Source organism: Myotis nattereri (genome assembly GCF_964212035.1).
Source record: "Myotis nattereri genome assembly, chromosome: 11".
In the NCBI taxonomy this organism is placed as follows: Eukaryota; Metazoa; Chordata; class Mammalia; order Chiroptera; family Vespertilionidae; genus Myotis; species Myotis nattereri.
This window is the reverse complement of record NC_138086.1, coordinates 60,346,641-60,357,188: the sequence shown is the minus strand read 5'-3', so window position 1 is coordinate 60,357,188 and position 10,548 is coordinate 60,346,641.

The following is a 10,548-nucleotide window of genomic DNA, read 5'->3' as shown; positions in this document are numbered from 1 at the left end:
CTGATGACTAAAAATTTTCACTAGTTTTTGGTGTATTCTCCCACTATTTATTTTTGCAGAAAATTATATATATAGACACACACATCCTTTTATCATACAAAGGTTAGCAATCTCTTTATATACTGTTTTCTGTTTTGCACATTAATTTTTTCACTTAAATTACATTTCCTAGAGATCTTCAAGTAATATTGTAGGTCAAGATCTCCCTAATTTCTTTTTACATCTGCATAGTATTCAGTTGTGTGGATGTACCTTGGTTATTTAGTCAGTCCCCTATTGATGGACAGTTAGGTGTTCCCACACATTCCCTATTATAAATATGCTGCAATGAATAGGTGTGTACAGGTCTTCTCATATTTTTGCTATTATATCTTTTTTAAAATATATTTTTATTGATTTCAGAGAGGAAGGAAGAGGGAGAAAGAGATAGAAACATCCATGATGAGAGAATCATTGATCGGCTGCCTCTTACACACCCCTCACTGGGGATTGAGCCCACAACCTAGGCATGTGCCCTGACTGGGAATTGAACCGTGACCTCCTGGTTCATAGGTTGACCCTCAACCACTGACCCACACGAACCGGGCTCTATTGTATCTTTGAGATAGATTCTTAAAAGTGGCACTATTGTGTCGAAGATAAATTAATATCCACTTTTGTTAGATTTTGCCAAGTTTTCCTCTATTTGGATTATGTGATTTTATATTCAAGTGGTCTGTGAAACACATACCTATATTTTATAGACCTTTTCTCTTAGAATATTCAATTGCTAGGGAATTAAGACACTCGCAAATTGTTTTTTTAAGTGAAGAATCTTTGAAAGTAAAATTTTAATGATCTATAATGCTAAAGCCTCATAAGTATTTTAATGTTCCTTAAATGTTTAAATTGAGTTAATAACATAACGTGTATCCTTACCTATTTATGTAAAATATGGTTCTTAAGGATAGCAGATTAATCAATAATCTTTTAGTTGTGAGGCATTTATTGATTCATGTAACTGGGAAGTCCTGGCAGGTCAGGGACAGGACAAGCTTTCAATGCAGGGCCACTCCCACCCCACCCACACTCACTCAGACTGGGACATTTTACTACATGCGCCAACTCACCTCACGTGCACATCTTGGGATGTGGGAGGAAACTGGAGAAAACCCACACAGACATACAGAGAATGTGCAGACCCCACACAGACAGTGGCCCCGGGAAGGAATCTTTTTCTTCTTCTCATCAATGTTATAATGAAACGTTGAACAAAATGGCATTATTCAAGGACATGCTGTACCTGAGACAGCAAGTTAATCTGTATGAAGCATATGACTCAGAACAAAGAAGTAGAATGCCTCTTTGCTTATAGTAATCTTACCAGGATCCGGTGTGGGATGCTATGGTGCCAAATGAAAAACTTTTAGTAATGTTTGAAATTAAAAACGTCATCTTTTAAACAAGAATATGTATGATGAGAAAGTGTTAAATTAGGCTCATCTGATCTTTGAAAAGTGGGAACTGGAAAGGGATGAAAACATACCAAATTAAAAAGGCAGGGCGTATAAAAGAAAAAAAGTAATGACGATAAAGGGCACATGCTATAAATAACATCTAGGTAAACAGAAGCATTCTATTTTATGCTCTACATGGGGTTTAGTGAGCTGTTCATCGAGGTAACGTTAGAGCAATTTTGAATGAACTGAATTCCTCTGCCGTTACTGGGGAACATCTATGATAATGTCAACTACCATATGCGGGTAGCCAAATCTCACGAAACAGGGCGTTAACTGAGCTTGTCAGTCAGTTGAGCACCTCGTGGGCACGTGCAACATTGCATATTGGCCCGAATAAGCTTTGGGATGGGGATACTCAACTCTCCCACAAGAATCCCAGCTAGAGAGTCCTGCTGGAGGGAGAGTATAGTACTAGACAGGCTGATGATGTGATTTGATACAGGAATGTTAATTCTTACTGGAGAATGAACACATGTATTTGATTCTGATACATCTTATTTGAAGGAGAATGTGATCCAAATGATGACATACCTGATGCTGGCTGGGCACAGAGCAGGGATTTAGATACAGGTTCTATGAATGAATGAGTGAATGAATAAATAAAATGATGAATGAATGAATGTGACAGATAATTATTGAGTACTTATAATGTGCAGGCTAAAGGGAGGGTCTATTGATATACAAAGATACATAAGTTAGCAGACTCTCTAGTGAGTGAATACCATCCTCTCATTTGTGTTGCATCTCTAGTTCTCATTACTAAATCAACTATATGACCTTGGGCAAATTATTTAATGGCCCTGGGTCTTAGTTTATTCATCTCTAATATTGGGTGTGGGTGGGGGCATGAGATACCAAGATGGATGATCTTGATGGCTTTTTATAGTCTTGAATTCTGCTTCTTATGCTTTACTGCGGAGTGGGAGTGCTCTCATTTATTAATTTCTTTAGCAACGTGTATTGAGTATGTGTAAGGCACTGTGCTATATTTTTTCCATAATGTATTAAAATTGCTTTCCTTTTCATCACTATAAAACAGCACCACTAAAGGTCAGGGAGAAAAAGCTTCATAAATGGATCACTATAAAACTCATACCAAAATAGTAAGCACCCTTTGGATCCTGGCACAGCCCCAGTCAGGAGTTAGCTTCTCTCCTACCTGCTCAGCATTTTCAGGTTCCAAGAAGTGATGATCGGAACCCCTGTGGTGGGTGCTGCCTCTTCCTGATGCCTTCACCAAATGTTGTTCTGCAACAGCTTTCCAGGATTTTCCACCAGTGTGTGTGTGTGTGTGTGTGGGGGGGGGATGTCTAAGAGGGGCAAATGGGGGACATCTGTAATACTCTCAACAATAAAATAAAAATTTTAAAAAGTTTTAAAAAATCATTTTAGAGGCATTTGGTCATGTAAACACTTGGGTCTCTATAAACACACCCAATCCCAGGTGATAGAGAAATGGGACTAGCAGATGTTGCTTGGTTTTTTTTTTTACCTGGGGATTCCACGGTATCTGTTTTTCAATTTCCAACCAAGTATTAAATGCTTGTATAAATTAAGTGTTTCATTTAATTAAGCTTGAAAATGTATTTAAACTTTAGATCAGCCTAGATAACTTGAAAATAGAAACAATTGGAGCAATTCTGCCATTCAGGCTTGATCTAGAGTGCATTCCATTTGGAATGATGTAGACTTTAACAAGTATCGTTTTAAAGGTTTTGGGGCAAATGCACTCTAAATTCTTGAGTCTTTCAGGGCTGAATTTAGGCAAGAAGAACTATCACATTCTACCTCTGCCTCCCATCATTTAAAAATTATCCCGATAGAGCAAGTTCTGGTCAAGATGGAGGAGTGGGTAATGCTGTGCTCACCTCCTCCTATGACCACATCAAAATTACAAACTGAATTATAGAACAACCAACTTGGAGAACCAACTGAAGACTAACCGAATAGAAGTCCGATAACTAAGAATATAAAAAAGAAGCCACATCACCTGGGCCCATATGGCTCAGTTGGTTGAGTGTCTTCTTGTGCACCAAAAGGTCACCGGTTCAATTCCTGGTCAGGGCACATGCCGAGATTGTAGGTTTGATCCATTGAAGTGCATGTGGGAGGCAACTGATCAATGTTTCTCTCTCTTTCTCTCTCTCTCTCTCCCTAAAATAAACACAAAAATGAAGCCACATCAAGACTGCATATAAAATACAAACATTTAAAAATGCATTTATATAATCCTGTTTAGACAAAATTATATGTATTTGCATATATGTATTTGCATATATATGTATGCAGAAAATATAATAGAAAGAAAGACTAATACATATGAGTACTGATTTGTAGAACAACCATAATAAATGTGAGCTTAAAAAAAAGGGAACAAATAAAAATTACCCCATTACTTGGGCCTGAAATGGGTGAGGAAAAAGTCTTTGCTTGAAGTTACAAAAGGGTGCCAAGTCAGTAGCGTGACATACCTGCACAACACGTTCATTAGAGCAGAAGAGCTTGACTGACACCCATGACACATACATTCCCGAAAGGGTGTCGTTACCTACTTGCTTTGAACATCTTGCAACTTTCCATGCTTATGGGTTATTGGTCTGCCTCTTGAAATATAATTGAATCCAGTGGGTTTTATTTGGCAAAAATGCATAAAATACGTTACTTATTGTTTGCTACACTGAGTCTACTAACTAGACTTAGTTGAGAAAAATGAAGTGTGATTTACAGGCCCATCTACATTGGTGATTTTCCTCAGGGATGCGAAGGGCAAGATCTGACGATCACAGACAGATTTGTAAAGTATGATCATTCCTTTTTAATGAATACGTGCTCCAAACCACATCTGTTCTGGTGGGGGTAGTAAAGTTGTTCTCCGTATCATAGAAGTACTTCGTTAAGACGTTTAGGAATGTGTTCTAGATGTGTATTGCCCCCTGCAGAACCCACGCAAGTGAGTTCTTCCTGCCTTTCCACCCTTTCCAAGAGGTCAGCTCTGACAGCCTTTATAGACCTAGCCCGAGGATGAGAACTTGCCCAAACCTCCATCATCTCTTCCCCACCCTTGCTGCCTCTGCATAGCCTTTGACAAATATCTCTAGCCTGCTGTGCCGTAGCCACCTAATGGTCTTCCTACTGCAGGATTGGTCGGGGTCCTGTCTGTGTCCATGTGGAATCCTGCTCATCTGAAAACGCAAATTCAACTACATCCCAGCCGTGCGTGAAGCCCAGAGGGTTCTCATCCCCTTTAGGATGTAGTTAAAATGCCGTAGCTGTCGTAAGAGGCCGGTCATCACCTGGCACCTCCTGCCCATGCAGCTTCATTTCCTATCACTTGGATACACCTGTTCTCTCCTTCGGTCTTACCTGGGTCACAGTCCTGCAGTTCGCTCACGTCGTTCTTTCTGCTCGGAGCACACTTTCCTAGCTTCTTTGTTCAACAGATGGAAACGCATCCTCCGCTACTGAAGGGGCACTTCACTGATCTCCATGCTGAGTTAGCTGCCTTCTCTCTCTGCTCCCACAGTGCCCTGTGCATGACATTATCACCACACTTAGGACACCTACTTATATCTGTTCTCGGTCTCTTTCATTTAACAAGAAGCCTGCCATTTCTGTAACTGTAACCATTAAATTCCTCCCCTAACTACTGTAGCTCTAGCAATGCCAGCAGTACTTTCTCAATAAAGACGGGCTGCAAGAATGAATTCATTCACTCATTCATTCCTAGTTTGGTCAACTTTATTTTTAAAAGTTCGGTTAACCTGAGGACTTGTTATGCTAGCAGCATTCTATCCAGGACATCTGTTTCAAGATAATTCCGTGTTTAATTGTCGCATTTATAGGATTTCACATTAGCATTAATATCCCATAACATCACCTGGGCTGCAATATTTTATGTAGCATGGCAGCTCATGCCAAAAGATAATGATGAGAACAGATTCTGGAACCCCAAGCAAATATTTCAGAAAGATCTTCTGTGTACTTACTGAGTCATCAACAAAGCGTTCCCCAAGGTCTGTCCTTTTATAGATTCTCCCACAGAATAGGACTTAAATCTATGCTCTGCTATTTAATGATTGAGTCAAACGCTTCTTGTTAAAAATATCCGCCCCCCCCCCCCCCATACAAGTTGTACCTGTAATGTGTTCACAGAGGCACTCTCTTCGTTATCCGCTGGTGAGCAAAATGAAAAAAGCCGTTGGATTTCAGGCTGCAAACACCGGCGTTGACTGTGGGTGTGTGGTTAGAAAATAGATTTTTTAGCGTGCAAATTAACTGCCCAAGACTTATCTTCCTTCTTTTCAAGATTTCCCTTTGGCTACGCAGAACTCAGAGCCGCAGTGGTTCTTACACTGGAAGAGTGGTTCTCACACTGGAATAGTGGTTCTCAGGCAAAGCAAGCTGACCCTCAGGGCACATGTGGCAGCGCCTGGGACAGTTTTGGCTCCTGCACCCTGGGGAGAGTGATGAGAATGCTTAGTGGGTAGAGGCCAGAGATGCTGCTGAACTTTCTACAAGGTCCAGACAGCTCCCCACACACGAGATTATCCAGCCCAAACTGTCTATAGTGCCGAGGTTCAGAAACTCTGTACCAGGGTGAAACAATTAGACCTTGGAAGTGAGATGCTGGATGCCTGTGATTGATTTTTCTTCCGTGATATGTTGCCCTTCCAGGTCTGTTCTCTATGAGCCGTCCGCAGCATGGCTGATTGCTTCTTCAAGGCCAGCAGGCGGGCCTTCTCACTCCAATCTGCTAAGACTGTGTGTAATGTAACATAATATAATCACAGGCGCGATCCATCACCTTTGCTGTATTGTATTGATTAGAAGCAAGTCGCAGGTCTCACCTGCACTCAGGTGGAGGGTATCATACAAAGATGTGGACACCTGAGGGCAGGAACCATGAGGGCCACCCTATGCTTTGTCCACACAACCTATTGTCTTGATGGCAGATATGGGGTTTTGCGCTGTGTCGACCTGGTTAAGCTGCATGATATTGGGAGGCAGAGGGATGGAGTGGCCATTACTCTCTGCTGGTTGTCACTGTCAGGTCAGTGATGAACAGATGCTGAGGGGCCTGGCCAGTCCCAGCTGGCCCGTGCCCGGCTCCTCTTCCCAACTTCTGACCAACAGCTGCCCAGGTCACCACCAGAGACTGACAGAAACCTACGGAGGCCATAGCTGCACAGAGGCAACGGCTCCTTGTCACCCTCCTCTCAGCTCTTTTTCTCGGCAGGATTTCTGAGATTGACCAGTTAATTACTCCGCCTCCACTGTGGGGCCTTCATTCTCCTGCTCCTCACAACTGTGTGAGGTCAGTTCTAGAAGTCCCTTTGTTCATAATACTCCACTCTCCAACCCTGTCCCATGCAGAGAATGTTCCGCATTACAATCAGAAGCTGTAAGCGTTCCCTGTTGCTTCTCACTGTGCTCAGTGCTGTGGTCGGTAAGCTCGAATATCACCTAGTACTCCCACGTGAGTGTAACCTCTCTCACCAGGCTGGCTGCAATAAAAAAGACAACCAACAACAAGTGTGGGTGGGGATGTGGAAAAATGGAGCCCTTGTACTCTGCTGGTGGGACTGTAAAATGGTGCGGCCACTTTGGAAAAGTCTGCAGATGCTCAGAGTTAAGCACAGAGTTACCATATCACCCAGCAAACCCACTCCTCGGTGTGTATCCAAGAGATAATAGAAACCGATTCCACACAAAAACATGTACAGTACATGAACTGCAGAGCAGTATTCTTCATAAAGGCCAAAAAGTAGAACAGCACAAATGTCTGTCAACGGAAGAATGGACACATATAATGTGACACATGCATGCAAAGCAGTATTATTCAGCTGGAAAAAGAATGAAATACTGATCATGCTGCTACATGGATTGATCTTGAAATATTGTGCTAAATGAAAGAAGCCAGTCACAAAAGACTATGTATTGTATGAATCCATTTATATAAAACGTCCAGCATGGGCAAATCTGAGGAGACAGAAGTCAGTTGATGGCTGTCGAGGGCTGGAGGAAGGGAAGTTAATGGGGGGTGACTGCTAATTTGTAGGGTTGCTTTGAAGGGTGATGAAAGTGTTCTAGAACGGATTGTGGTGAGGGTGGTATGACTCTATGACGATACTAAAAACCTTTGGATTACTCATGTGCTGAATAACAATGTTTTGGTTAACAATATACTGCATATTTGATGGTGTTCTTGTAAGGTTTTAACGGAGCTGAAAAAGTCCTATTGCCTAGCCGCTCATTGCCGTGGAAAACTCCTGATGTAGTATTGCTAGGTGTTACTTGAGTGTTTGAGATGATGCTGGTGTAAACAAACCTATTGTACTGCCAGTTGTAGAAAAGTATAGCAGATATAATTATGTACTGTATATAATACCCCGTAGTGATAATGAATGACTATGTTACCGGTTTATGTACTTACTATACTTTTTATTGTTATCTTAGAGCAGCCGTGGGCAAACTACGGCCCGCGGGCCGGATCCGGCCCTTTTGAAATGAATAAAACTAAAAAAAAAAAAGACCGTACCCTTTTATGTAATGATGTTTACTTTGAATTTATATTAGTTCACGCAAACACTCCATCCATGCTTTTGTTCCGGCCCTCCGGTCCAGTTTAAGAACACATTGTGGCCCTCGAGTCAAAAAGTTTGCCCACCCCTGTCTTAGAGTGTCTTCTTCCCAGTTATTAAAAAATTGTTTGCTGTAAAACAGTATGCCCTGTTATGCTGGCAACAGCCTCGTAATCTCGTATTTACTGCATCTCGTGTGCTTGATTTAATCTCATGTTGTTTTGTACAGTAAGGTGACATATAGGCTTATAGCATAGTAGCCTAGGCTGTGCCAGCTAGGCCTGTGTAAGTGCACCCGATCACCTTTGCTGTATTGTATTGATTAGAAGCAAGTCGCAGGTCCCACCTGCACTCAGGTGGAGGGTATCAGACAAAGATGTAGCTGGGTTTGCACAACAATGAAATAGCCTAACGCTGCATTTCTTAGAATGTATTCTGTCATCAAGTGGAGCAGGATTGTATATACTTTAAGAGGGTGAATTGGACAGTTTGTGAATTACATCTTGTTAAGCTGTTATTTTATCTGTATAAGGTATACATATATATATATATACTTTAAATATACTTAATTACACAAAGTATGTATTCTTTTTATATTGAAAAACTGATATGAAGTACACTAAAAATGTTCTCCAAACATTGTCCATATGCTTCCTGGATAGTCATATGGATAGAGAGACCAAAGGTCCTATCCCTTCCTGTTCCCAGAATGCAGTTGAGTGGGCGGATTTATGGCTCTCTGTGGGAGCTGGGGGTAAGGCCCCACCCAACAGAGACCTGTGGCTTCTATGTGCCCAAAACTTCGGTTTAAAGTGAGTCAGATTCAACAGTCACTTTGAGGAGTCTTACTTTTCTCCTTCTCTCCTTCATCCTTAAAGTCTTGACATATTTTAAAGTGCCTAAGCTCATCATAAACTTCAATAAAAACTAAAAAGCAATGCTGAAGTCCATGGAATCTCAGCAAATAGACAATGGGTATACTTTTTTAAAAAGGGAGGGTTTTATTCTTTTTTTCTTGCTTGCTTTCTTGACAGCTGAAGACCTTTAATTGTGACTTTAAGCACATGGGCAGAGGAAAAAAATTATTCAGTGTTTGTCCATACTTTAGATCTGGATTACAAAGTAGATGTAACTTTCAAACCCTGATCATTTCTAGTGTTTTAAATACAACTAGTGGCCTGGTGCACAAATTTGTGCACATCAAAAGGAAATTAATTAGAAGAAATATTTTAATATTGCTATTTTCCCTTTCTCTATAATAGAAGTGTCAACCAAATTCACGATTGACAATGATAGATCGAAACACACATGTGCGATTGGCACAAGTGAGAGCTTTATATGTATTGCGCATGTGCGAGTGAACTTAGCCTTATATAGATATAGAATAAACTTGCTTAATTAGACCTGCTTTCTGATGTAGCTAAACTTTTCCCAGCCCAGTGAAGCACCCCAACTTCTCTTTCAGGTAATTGTCAGCAACACAGCAGTAAATATCAACATGAAGCAGATTATTATTGTAGATCACACAGAGAGAACTAAAGGTAAAATATTTAACTGCATCAGTGTTTGACTATATTCTGCACAGTGAGAAAACCTGAAATCTATTTCAAGGTCCACCATTTCTTACTTCTTTTCAGTCGGGTCAAGTTTCTAAGCTTTCTAAATCTCTGTTTTCCAGCTAATGAAAAGAAAATAGGATTCCACCGAGTCTCCTATCTACCTACTCCAGGACTTCTGTGAGGATCAAATGAGATGAGGTGTGGGAAAACACTTCACAGACATTTGGTTAAAGTGTGAAATGTTTGCACCTGGCTATAAAGCAAGTTATCTTCCTGGGTTGAAGAAACTGCAAGGAAGCTAGTCGTCACTAGGGAGAGGAAGTTGGGCGTTGCTACATGACGTCATTACCCAGCGCCAACAACCACTGTTTCTGGGCTGGGCTGGGCTGTGGGCCACATTTTGCGCCATGGGGTCTCAGCAGTGTTGGCTGTGACTTGGTGGGCTGTCACTCTGGGGTGATGGCGGGGCCTGTGTCCCACTTGGGGGAAGCCAAGTATTGCTTTGTGGGCACCAGGTCTATGGTGCCATTTCTCTCTAAATGGCAAGTGCACATCACGGCAGCTCCTGTGTTGAGCGTCTGCCCCTTGGTGGTCAGTGCACATCATAACAACTGGTCGGACAGTCGGAGGGACACTTAGCATATTAGTCTTTTATATATATAGATAATATTGTCTCATTCACTGTGCTTGAGTTAAAGGTCCATGAGTGCCAAGGTTAGGCACATTCCCCCTCTCAGAGACATCCAATTCAATGAGTAAGACAAACATAGAGATCATTGTGAAGGGAAACTGCTAGATGCTATGGGAACCACTAACCTGTGGAAACAAAAGCATTTTGTGTGAGGCGGTGACTTTTATGCTGAAACCTGAGGGTTGAGTAGCCACAGGGGAAGGTGGGTGGCAGGGGTG